Below are 12,350 nucleotides of genomic sequence, written 5' to 3'. Positions count from 1 at the left end.
TGGTAGGGATGGATGGATGGACGGATGGACGGACGGATGGATGGATGGATGGATGGATGGATGGATGGATGGATGGATGGATGATAGACAGATAATTCCAGATCCTGTTGGAAGTCACCATACATCTAAGAGTTTTAAATGTAGACACAAACCTCATGCAAAGCAACTTTTGATCTTCCCTACTGGAAGAGATGTTTTTAATTTATCCCACCTGATCCTTCAGGGTCTGGATCTGGGGACCTCAGCACCTCTAGAGGCCACTAAATAGTGTGGAATGGGGCACAGCTGAGGCATGACTGAGACCTAGGAAGTGTCAACTCTCAAACAATTGATGTCTTTGCTCTGCAGCCCAAGGTTCTCTACCAGCAACTCTGCCAGGAACTGCAGGGGAGATGAGGGGTGAGACGAGTACCTGTACCAGGGTGTCTTACCAGTAGCATAAGAATAGCTGGAAAAAAAATTACAGATCTTTGGTTTTTCATCTCCCTACAAGCACCAAGTACCTTGTCACACTGCCTCATAAAGATCTTAAAGATTATTTTAATACTTGAAACTTCCTCTGTCTTCAAAGAACAACAAGACTTTGAGACAGATATGTGGGAATTCACTTAGCCAAGCACTGCAATTTCAGTTTTTGTGCAATGATCTGCAAACCACAGACTCTGAAATGAGCAAGGGGTTATGTGAATGTTCCTTGTAAGTATTTATTTTTATTTTCTCTAGCAGAAGCTGTCAAATAAAGCATGTCCTGCCCTTCAGAGTTTTTGCTGTCTGTGCAGAGCTTCTGTAAGCCAGGCCTTTGCTTAGTACACTTAATTAGAGTTTGCTTATTATAACAGTGGAAAATACAAGCTGGTTGGACTCTGGGAATTAAATTTTGCTGTGTGCTATTCTTGGTTGCCATCAGCTGCTTCCTAGTATTGGCAAAGATGCTCATGAAATCTGGGCATGTCTGGAGCAGAAAAGGTTAGCAGATTTAACAAGGAGGCATTAACAGTTGATTTAATAGAGCAGTAGCTTGGACTTTAGTGTGTAGCATAATTTCAGCATTGCTCCAGGGTAAGTACTCAATTTTGACTATATTTTTTTCTTTCCAGACTAAATGAAACAGATGCCTCTCAATACTTGTCTTTGATAAACATATTCTGAGGATCCTCCATCCAATTGTAAGTGATTACATGGCTAAAAATGCAGTCTGTAACAGAGAAAACAGATGTGGTGATAATTATCCCTGTGCCCTGCATATCAAACATTAACTATTGCTGCTGGAAAAAAAAGGGGTGAAACCAAAATAAAGTGGGATTTGCTACACCAGATCAGATCATCAGTTCACTTTGCCTGAATCTCCAGATATGGGCTGAGCCTGATAATTTATAAGGAAATCAGGAATGCTTCTTTATAACATTGTAAAGAATGTATAATGTTTCTTTGATTCACTATCAGTTGCTTGCACAATTCTACCATGTCAGGCACAAAACTCAGTGTCCTGAGTCTAATTATAATTATTTGAGTGTTTTGAATCTACAGCCTCAATTTTCCATACAGTTTTACTATCCCCAAAAGCAGGTAGCCAGCTGTGCTCTGTCTTCAGTTATATGGGAATTGAAATGCCTTGATAGGAAGTTTGAGGTTGGATCACTGAAAATAACTTATGCCTGTGGCTGTTGTGGAAAATTCCATGTGGATGTGCAAGCTTATCATCTGACCTTCCAAGATGCTGGTGAGATTAGCACTAGGCAGAGTGACCAGGCTATGTGCAAGATCTCAGTCCAGGCTGGAAAGCTTCTTCCTTCAGCAAAAATCACTGCAGCCTTTTCTGGTTGCTCTTGTTTTTCTGTCACATAGCTGAAGACGGTTCAATCTGATGACCTAAGTGTCCAATCAACATGAATTTATCTCTTCTGCTATTTTTTTCTGATTATTTTTAAAAAGGTTTCAGTTCTGAAAATGTGAGGCTCCTCTCTGAGGTTGCCAAAGGCATTTTTTGCCCAGATTCCCATCAACTAACTGGAGGCATCTAACCTATGATACCTAAGGGCACTCATCCAGCACTGGCTGTCTGAAAGCTGCAGATCCAAACTGGTAGTCTGTCTTCACTTGCCAGTCCAGGACATAGCAAGTATTTTCAGAGGGCAGTTGAGGCCCTCCAAAAATAGGTGGGAAAATATTCTGCTACAAGCACTAACTGTGCCTGTTTTGTCTCTGACTGCAAAGGGAGCCTGCAGTGCTGACACAAAGTAGAAGCCTGGAGCTTGGTGGTGGCTTGGCTCTCTGGGGTGTGTTATTCCAGTCAGCCTCATGGTTCCTTTGCTTCTGCTCAAGGTAGGGGAAAGCCAGTCAGTCTCTTGCAGAGGTTATTCAGTTCACTTGAGACCCAAATCTGTTCTTGGGAAGTGCTGCTTTTCCTTTGACTATTAGAAACCAAATTTCTATCCTAAAGTATTATAACAGAGTATAGGGAGAGAGGACTTTTTGCAGAGCCTGGGAGCTCTGTTGGTCCTCTGGAAATCTCTGGGACCTTTTGGTCTCCCAGATAAGGAAGAATAAGAATTACCATATATGGGACAAAAATGCCATACCAAAAGCTTTGGACTTCTTTAAGTGAAAATATATGCTACATTGATTAGAAAATAGTCTGCTGTGACATCTGAGCACAATACATTCATGCCTGTACATTTTATTAAATGGCCTGCTTTTATTTTAAAAGCTAAATATAATGAAAATTAAAACTTGTCAGCACATTGCTCCATAGAAGTGGCCTTGCTCATGTTAGTCCTGGTCACATTAACACAAGTTAGAAGTATGTGCCACTGTCTTCTGATGTATAGATAAATGTGGTAATCTCTTTCAGTTGTCTGGAGTGGTTGATCAATACGATCAAGCTGCTGTGCCAGGCTTACCCCTCAGTTCCTCCTCAGCTGGTCAGTCTTTGGACATGGGATGGACTTGCTGATCAGGAGTAGAGGCATGACCCTGTAACACAAGGCAGCCAGAGGCAGTGGTTAAAAGAGGAAACTAATGCAAACTGCTTATCATTGACAGGCAGGTAAACCTTAGAAATTGGGTGAACTCACCCATGTGAATTGTGTGAGAAATAAGGCCATGCTCTCTGTTAACCTGCTTTAATCTCCTTCAGGGCACTGCAATTTATCATCCTCCCAAAGCCAAAGCCCTTCTCAGTACAGAAGAATGGGCTGAAGTTTCATAGCCAAGGATCCTTGGGACACAAGTGTTCAGGTCAGAAAAATCTCATGAACCTTCTGGGTTTGAAATACTACTGCCTACAGTATGTTCTGATTATATTTTTCTGTTGCTCCACACATGTCAAATATACTTACAGGTTGGTCTCCCAAGGGATGTTGAGGGGGCAGACAAGGCTTGTTTTTTGCAAAACTCTCCTAAAGTTGGGCAAAATGTTTAGCAGTATCGCATATACACACTCATCCAGGAGAAAGGTGTGATATGCTTGTGTCCTGCTCCTGTTATAGGTGGAAAACATGAGAGAACTAACAGAGATGAAGGCAACTCCCAGGACACAGTTGAGAGCCAGCTGGGCTGGTTCAGAACACAAGACCTTTTCTCTGCATCCTCTGGCACTTTGTGCTGAGCAGCAGCAGGAGCGGCCACTGTTTTGGTTCAGCAGCAATCACCATGCTAACCTTTCATTAGTGTCTGACACTAATTAGCATGCCTTGTGCTCTTTTAGGAGCACAAGGTAAGTCTTCACAGCTTATGCTAGGCAGAGGATAACTTTCATTACCTGACCAGATTTGCTGATCTCCTGGTAGGTACCTCACCCCTTGCACAGCTCTGTGGCCAGATTGTATCAGGCTACTGAGGATTTCCAACCACAAGCAAGAATGATCTTGTTTGATTTTGAAAGCCATGACTTGGGCAAAATCCCACTGCTCTTTTCTGATCCATCTTCTGCTGACATCAGCTTTATGCCTGAATTCTTTCCAAGCACAGTCAGAAGAGCAAGCTGCAGGTTTAAGCTCACCGTGGGCAGTGAACTCCCTCTCACATCTTAAAAGCCTTTTTCTTTTCTACAACTCTGTAGCATCTTGTAGGTCTCAGAGGGGGAATTTCAAGTTGTAAATTTCTTTACCAATCCCCCTTTCACACTTCTAAGAGTGAAAAATAAAATGCTGCCAGCATTTTATTTTTGCAGCAGGGCCATCCCTCTGCCTCTGAATAAACATTTGTGTGAGGGCTCTCATTCTTGCCAAAGGTGTTAGGATAACATTCTCATGCTGATTCCCCTGTCCTCCCTCAACACCTCAGTGCTGGAGGTCCATTTCCGAGGCTTTGAAATGGCCATGCTCTCACCTCATCCCATACACATGGAAATGAGATCACCAGAAAGAGGGAGCTAGTAAATCCCATGGGGGAGCCAACAGGGCAGGTTAGGAAATGATGACCTTCAGTGTAGGATGGTTGGGTGAAGAGCTCCGCATGGGCAAAGAGGCTGACACGAAAACAGAGGAGGCAAGTTGCCAAGGGCACAGAGGCACTGCTGAAGGTCTTGGGCATCTTTTCCTTCAAACTCCACGGCCCATTTCACCATTGTCTCAGCAAAAGCCAAAGCTTTTCGCTGTTGGCTTCTTGTTATAAACAAAAGACAGAGGATTTTGTATCATTAGCATCAATTATCATTATCATGTCTGTGTAAGGGTTTGGATATAACATAACCAAAGTTGTGCTGAGAATCAGCAGGGAAAGTCCTGTCATCATGCTCATCTCAACATATGCACACTCTGTAGAAAGACCAGATTCTCAGGCTGCTTTTCATTTGGCTTAAACATCAGGTGTAAATACTTTTGTATACCTTATAAATCCTGGTGAAGATCAGTACTTCTCTCTTTAGTGCAACAGAGGTGTGTTAAAACCCACCAGGATTTACACTCATGTGGGCCTGTCTTAAGAAGCTCAGCTGTAAAAATAATTCTCATCACACATTACAAAGCTGACTGTGGTGTTAAACACAGCAGACATTTGGTGAAGCATACTCCTGGACAGGACCAAGTAGCTTTTAAGCATGCTAAAAAACAGTTCTCTCATTCAAACAGAGGCCACCAAAATGGTTTTTGAGTAAGAACTCGCTGAGTTTTCTTTCCCCTTTCATCTTGTCAGGAAATCTCTGTGAACTTCCCTCCTCTCCATTTGCTTGCCTTCCCCTTTCTCTGCTGTCATTTACCAGCCGGGCTATTTTCTTCAAAGTACCCTCTAAATGTCACAACCACTGAACAGCCACAGCAAATAATGGAAATGCCCTGGTAACCCTTCCCAGAGCACTTATATACCAACACTGAATAATTTGACCTACTCTCATTCTTCTTCCCATTCTTAGGAACATATTTCACAGTAGTGGCAGAGAAAAGAGAGTGGGTTCAAGATGTTGTTCCCTTTTCTTTTGGTTCTCTTTTGGTGTAAGACAAATTCTATGAACATGAACTAGAAAAACTCTACAGCCCAAATCAGACATCCCTCAGAAGGAGTGTGCCAGATAATGCAGTGTGAGGAACATTTCCATTTTGAGTGCTGTTGTGCATGCTTCACCATGTACCTCTAATTATAAGAAAATTACTTAAAAGTCCTCAGGGATCTCTGAAAAGAATAATCCATAACAATAAAGGGCTTGGATATAGCAAAGATGTGCACATGTTTGAACACAGAGTTTCACCCTGGAAGACACAATCTGTGATACAGGATTTCAGGCAGAAATCCAACTCTTACTTAAGTTTTTAAAATCAAGAGTTTTTCAAAGAGCCAATCATTTGCTGATTCTTTCTAATGCATCAAAAGACACTTGCTGGAAAGACACATGCTAATAGGCATTTAATCACAATAAAATATGTTAAGATACCCTATTTGACTGATCTCGGAATTTTTGTATAATTTCATTTAGTGTTGGTAAAAGTTCTCATCTCCCAAATGACTTATTTCTATCTGTTTATTTTATTACTTTGAATTTCACACTATTTTGTATTCAAGGTGAGCCTGGAGCAGTGTCCTTAAACCAGCTCTTACCCAGGATGAGAAAACAAATATTGAAGTCAGGACTTAAGCTTTGAAGATGATCTTATTTTAGCCTCAACCAGATCTCTGGATCTAATCTAGATCAGGGCTTTGGTCACTGCCCCCTTTCTCTTTTACAGGGTTAGGGCAATACTGAATGTATTGTCTTTCTCATTATGGTTTCCCCTCCTTCCCTCCAGGCCTTTCACTGCACATAATTTGTGTTTCCCTAAACAAGCCACAGGGACCTTATCTCCTGTTACCAGAGAGACACTTCAAACCTAATCTGAGTTATTCACTCTGTTTTACAGGTCAGGAGTGAGCAGAGGTGTAGAGGTGTCCCCTTCAGCTCCAAGAGGTGATGGTTCAGCCACACGCTTACCTGTTCACAGGTAACTTCCTCCTAAGCTGCTTCTCATCTGCATCAAACGAAACAGCAGCACTGAGTGCAACCAAGCCAAAGTCTAGGTTCTGAAGCCCTTCATCTTTCACCTCTCAGGTTTGTGGTGAGGATGATCATGGCACATGTGGTACCTGATATGACATGTTTCCAATCAGTCTTGTGGCAGAGTACATTCCTGTTTGGAGCTTGACCTTGGGAATATTGCTTAACCGGTCCTCTGTGTTATTATTTCCCAAATTTAAACTCAAGTTGCTGCCCTGTTTGCTGAATTGCATGAGCAAATTAATCAACCTCTCAGAGAAATTCAGTAACATAAATAGAGCTGGCCAGGAAACTCTTCTCAAACTCTTCAACTTTATTGCACATCAAAATAAAACAATCTTTTAAAGGTTATTTGGTGGATTGGTAATTGAAACAAATGCATACATAGAACAAACATCATTTTGACAGTAAATGTCTTCCTATGGAATGTAGATTCACATTCAGATTGTCATTGACTTCGGAGAAGGTCTTGAACCTCTGGGTTTCCTTTCCTGAAAAACTTCAGAATTACGGTACATAATAAAAGCTGGTTGTGTTAAGGAAAAAAAATCTGACTGGACCGGAACATAGTAAGAATAGGAGGAATGTGATTCATACTTGCAAATTTTAAATGTGGACCAACACTTAGAGAGAAAGTAAAGCACAAGGGAGAAGAAAAAGAAATAAAAAGAAAGAGAACACAACAAGGCCTGCATATCTATCACCAAATGTGTCTTTTCCAAAGCACGTGGGAAAAGAGCATCATGGAGAGTGCAACACAGCAGGCGAGGTGTAGACTGAATGCATAAACCTGTCCTCAAAGCACTGAGTAGTGAGGTGTGAAACAGACAAATATAAAGCAAGGAGAGCTGTGTCAGCAGCAGCAGCAAAATGTAGAGACTAACACAGCCTTGTTTAAGAGAAATTAGAGGCAGGGAGAGAGGGAGGGAGAAAGTGTTGATATACTATAAGATTATCACACATTTCTAAAGAGGTCTGAAAGAAGTGACTTCCTGCTGGGGGGTTTCTCTCATGCTGGTGTGAACAAGCATCACACCATCACCTGCAAAGGCTTTAAGTGCAAGTGGTGACACTTCAGTATTCACAGCCTGCCTTAGAAAATCCAGGGGAAGCAAAAGAAAGATGAAAACCATGCAAGTCAAAAGGGTGTTGCTCCCATTGTTCTCCTTGCTGCTTGGTTAACTGGGAATCCCTTTGAGCAACAGAGGGATCACATCTGTCCAGATGTGCTGTGCCTGCATCGGAGGGCAGAGCGCTGTGGAAACAGCACCACACAAACACCTTTCATGATAATAGTACAATGAAATCACCCTTCTTGGCAGGACCAAGCTCTCACAAAAGCATGTTTTTAGCAGAATATATACCTGCAAGAACAGCACCTGGGGAAGATGATTATTAATTACCCCATGATAGGGCAGCACAGCGCCTTTTACAGAACAGGCAGGACTGAAGCCACTCAGGACTGTCATGGAATTTATGGACTCCTGAGACTGAGCTGCCCCAGATAAGAATGGGTGCATCTAGACCCTCTCCAGTTAGGGCCTTGGCCATGACTGCTGCACCCCTGGCCATGAGCTCCTGCGGTTCCTGCCGCTGGCTTGAGGATTGAATGTGCTGCTAAGTATGTGAAAACCTGAAGGTGGAGGAAGCCGCTTGTGGCTGTGACAGAAGGGACCACGAGCTTCACAGTATAATACCAGTGAAACAGGTTGGGCACCAAAAACAGAGGGGAAAGGAAAATCAGCCTGAGCTCTTGACACCAGGGAAAGTAGTTGATCAGTGGGGTCACTGGAGGACTGTGCTAAACTCGAGAAAAATGTTAGCTATGTCCCTGTGTTTTGCTGCAGGTGTTTCACACCTTGCAGACAGTGCAACACCATGGAGCTCTCCCAAAGAGAGCCTTGCCTTCCAAGGGGCACTCTGCTATCTCCAGTGGGGAGCAATGGGCTGCCAGTCTGGCCTTGCTATTGCACAGCGTAACAAGGATCTGGAACAAGCAGGGCTTGTTCAAATCAAAATCCTTTATTTAGGTGATACGATACAAGTAACAAAGCCTGGCTTATTTTTCAGGAAGGGATTTGTGCGGATTTCTTCTGGGAGGTTGGGGAGTATACTCTCAATGTATGCTTGCCTATTTTTAATACTTATTTCTGGTTTGTATAACTTCATTCATTTGATGTCCAATCCTATAAAAAAGACTCAAGAATGTGAAATAACTTTGTGATGTGCAGCCCTACAATATCCCACAGCCATTTTCTGAAACAAAAAAGCAGTTAATGTTCTTGATTCTTCTTGGGAGACAAGATGTTTTCTATAACCACCACAGAAAAAAAACAATCAAGCAAACTTTAAACTTTTTACTTTTCACTCTTATTAACCCCTCCCCAGTAGTCCATTTCTCTTTTGAAACAGTGATATAATGTGCCTGGCAGACACTCACTAAAGAGCTGTTTGAACTTGCCTACCCTGCATTTCAAAAAAAAAGTTATTTTCCCCCTTTTAATGAAAATTCACTTATTTTGGTCCTCCCTTATTCATTTATTTTTGAGGCCTTCCACCTCTGTTGACTGTGGGAAAGGCTTTGCTTTGCCAGGATACAGCACACATTGTAAAAGTAATTCAATTTTACACCATAGCAATGACATGATCAAGGGAACTTTGAGCAGGCTTTGTGACCAAGAGCATTTAACAAGTATGTGAAAAGCTTCCAAAGAGCCCTCATGAAAGACAGAAAGGTTATAACAATAGGAGAGGCAGTTTGATAGTGGTAAATTAAGAGTTATAGGAGTGACTCTAATCAGGTTAAACTTTAAAGACAGAGAAGCACCTTTATATCTCTTGGGTACAGGCCTGAGTGCATTAAGAACTGTTGAATTTGTGTTGGGAAGTACGCAAATCCCTGTGGCATTCAGCAGTTGCTCCTCCTTGAGCTGAAGAATTCGAACTCTGCAAAGAGAAAGTCTTTCTAGGCAAAATATGTAAAACTGCAGAACTGGACTGAGTACCTTGGAAAAAGACTTGAATTTTTGACGTTTTTTAAGTTACTATCTAGACCTCTTTAGTAGTTCTTATCTTTCATTTTGTTGTCTGTGGAAACCTTCTGGTAGTTCCAGCACAAGCATGGGGACAGTATGTGCATAAAAATAATGATGAACAATCCACACATGTTACTAGTTTTTAGGATCTGTGGAGCCTGAGCCAGATGCTGCCCTGAGTTATACCCCAGTGAAGTGCATCATGTACCACATGCAAGTGGCAAATACTTATATATACCGTGAGTACTCATAGGCACATTGGGTACAATGGTTCTGAGCATGTCATTAAAACTTTGGGTTGGTAAAGAATGTCTATAGAGATGTACACTTTAATGGAGAGTCCAGATATCTAAAAAACAGCTACAGACAGACCATCAAGTTGTGAGAGTTAGTTTTGTTGTTTCTCCCATATGGCTTATGCAACAACTTTTATGTATCTGTTACTGTGAAAAATGCTTAGAATTTATTTTGTCAAGGAAAAAGGTTATAACTTGTCTTTGTTGGGAAAAAAAAAAAACAAACTAAAAAGTTGGGGCTGCCTCAATTTTGCAATCGACAGGGACACCTACAGGAAGACAAAATTAACACATTGGCATATTGGGTGTTTTCGGCTTTATTTGTTCACAGCTTGAGCCTATTACCTAATAGAGACACAAGAAAATGGCCCATCTGTTTGCAGTGGGCAAATGTGTGAGTAGCACTCTCTGGGGCTGCGTGGGAGAAGGGCTGCTTTTCAAGGACGTATTTACTTTATTCTCTGTTTTCTCAACGGTGTATATAACTCAATACTAAAAGGCTAATTTGTTTAAGAAAACCAAACCTGACTTCTTCAGTTAATTGCTTGCAGAAAAGCTGTAGGTATTGCTTGGATTCTGTGTGCTTTGCTGAGTGCACTGGAGTGGCCTCCACTATGTGGCCAGCGAGGATGCCTAAAAGCCACCTCGATGGCAGCAAAGCACTCATTGTTCCTGTCCTGCCTGCTTTGGTGAGGCTGCAGCTCTTGGAAAAGACCGGGAATGTATAAGGAGTGCAAGAGAGATGGAAGTCTGTCTATTAAGGAATGGGGATGAGGCAGCTGGGAGGGAGAGTCTGCTCAGGGGCATGTGGGATTTGGGATATGATTAATGCTTTGGCATAATGTTAATGAGAACAGGATCTGGCAACTGAGAGGAAATGCCTATGTGCTCTCTTGCAACCAGCCTCGAGCCGGAATAGGAGCCTGTGCTTGTGCCAAAGTGAATCCAAGCATTTGCATGTACATGAGTGGAAACAGGCTGTAATAGAAAACATGGAATTTGTAGACCCATCCTGCTGGACCCGTTCCTCCAGTGGGAGCTGGGTCTGCTTTGTGGCTCCTTTTATCAAAGAGAGACAGAAGGGAGTCTTGTTAAATGGCAATGCTCTCTCCAAACAATGTCAGCAGTCACTGCATCCTATCCTCAGCATCCTCACCACCCAAGCTTTAAAAATAATTTTTAAACTCTTCCAGTCAAAACTCCTCCAGTGAAGGCCAGAGGTAGCCTTTACTTCTCTCCAGCCTGCAGGGGCAGAACTGCTTGAAGGTATTAGCTATGCTAAGCTTCTTAAATAACTATTAAACACATAAAACTCTTAAATGCACGCAAATCCTGTGTAGCAAATGGCAAACAATAAGGAAAAGCTGATCAACCATTATACAGCAATTTAATCTATGCAATTTGCATAATTTTGCCCAACAGAAGGAGGCTATGGCAGAGCTGCTTTCTGAAGACAAGCAGAAATGCTGTACTAAACAGATAAACAATCAGGAATGAGGATTTTGCAAGTTCTTGGTAAATTCTTGGCATATGGACAAAGGGAGTGTGATATAATTGCAAGGGATATGATGCGGATGAACCAGAGGAGACAAAAGACAAGCTGAGAGCATGAAAAATAAGTAATTTTGCAATTAAATTAGGGAATTTAGAACAAAGGTTGAATATGTACCTTTAGCTCAGTCCCTCTGAATCATTGCAGTAGACTTAGGTGTTGGCATCCTGTACCTGAACAATAAAACTCTAAACTCCCACAGACAAACTGCAGCTACCTGCAACACTTGTGTGCGTGCAACACCTTTGTGTTTGGAGAGATCAAACACTGGTGACTTCCAAACATTCTGCTTTACTGATGGCCACAAGATAAAGAAGCCATCAGGACCAGGTGCCACCTCACAATATAGCCTATGTCTCCTCTGGGGCTCCTACAGAAACTGATTTCTCTGGCTTACAGTCTTCAAGGTGGGTTTGTATTTCTGGTAATATGCCTAGCACATTGTGGACTCCATAACACTGATCTAAACTCACATGTTTAGTATGCAGATATTTCAGTGACAGGAGCTGTGCAACTTACATATAAGTAAATAACTGGAGGCTGCATGTCACTGCAGAGCCACCTGCTTAGGGTCAGTCCCTGCACCCCATGAATTTACACCAGGAGCTCATTAACAACTTCATGTTGGGCTGCAAAGCAACCTTTTTTTTTTTTTTTTTTTCAGGGAGATCCACTATTATATTCCCAGCAATCTGGTGGCCATCAATGCCTTGCTGATAAACTGGAAATCTTCACCTTCTTCTGTCCTCACCTCTCAAATGACCCATGAAAGAGTCTTGGAGATCAAAGAAATCCTCTTCTATCGTTATCCTTCGGACAGAAAAACTGATGGGATTTAGCACCCATGTGGGAATATGAGCATCGGTAACTGGGGAGTGGTAGGGGTGGAAAATGATTGGGGGAGGTGGTGATGGAAGAGCCCTGAAGATGAATTACCTGGGGAGGAGGTGTATACTGAATTGTGGTCTCCATAGCAAGTGTGAGAGGACAGGAGAGAAATTACT

The 12,350-nt window shown here is 42.2% G+C and overlaps 1 long non-coding RNA gene across 2 annotated transcripts; it reads left to right on the top strand.

Moving 5' to 3' along the window:
- The first annotated feature begins 858 nt into the window (after positions 1-858).
- Positions 859-12,136, top strand: LOC146767935 (uncharacterized). 2 transcript variants are annotated; one of them, XR_014954310.1, is made up of 5 exons: positions 859-966; positions 1,098-1,166; positions 3,137-3,237; positions 6,330-6,410; positions 12,011-12,136. It is a non-coding gene; the product is annotated as an uncharacterized LOC146767935 (long non-coding RNA). The 2 variants fall into 2 exon arrangements; XR_014954309.1 differs by lacking the exon at positions 1,098-1,166 and having other exon boundaries at positions 945-1,059.
- Positions 12,137-12,350: the final 214 nt, after the last annotated feature.

This window comes from Lonchura striata, chromosome 3 (genome assembly GCF_050655825.1).
Source record: "Lonchura striata isolate lonStrDom1 chromosome 3, ASM5065582v1, whole genome shotgun sequence".
NCBI lineage: Eukaryota > Metazoa > Chordata > Aves > Passeriformes > Estrildidae > Lonchura > Lonchura striata.
This window is presented reverse-complemented; position numbering and strand designations above follow the sequence as displayed.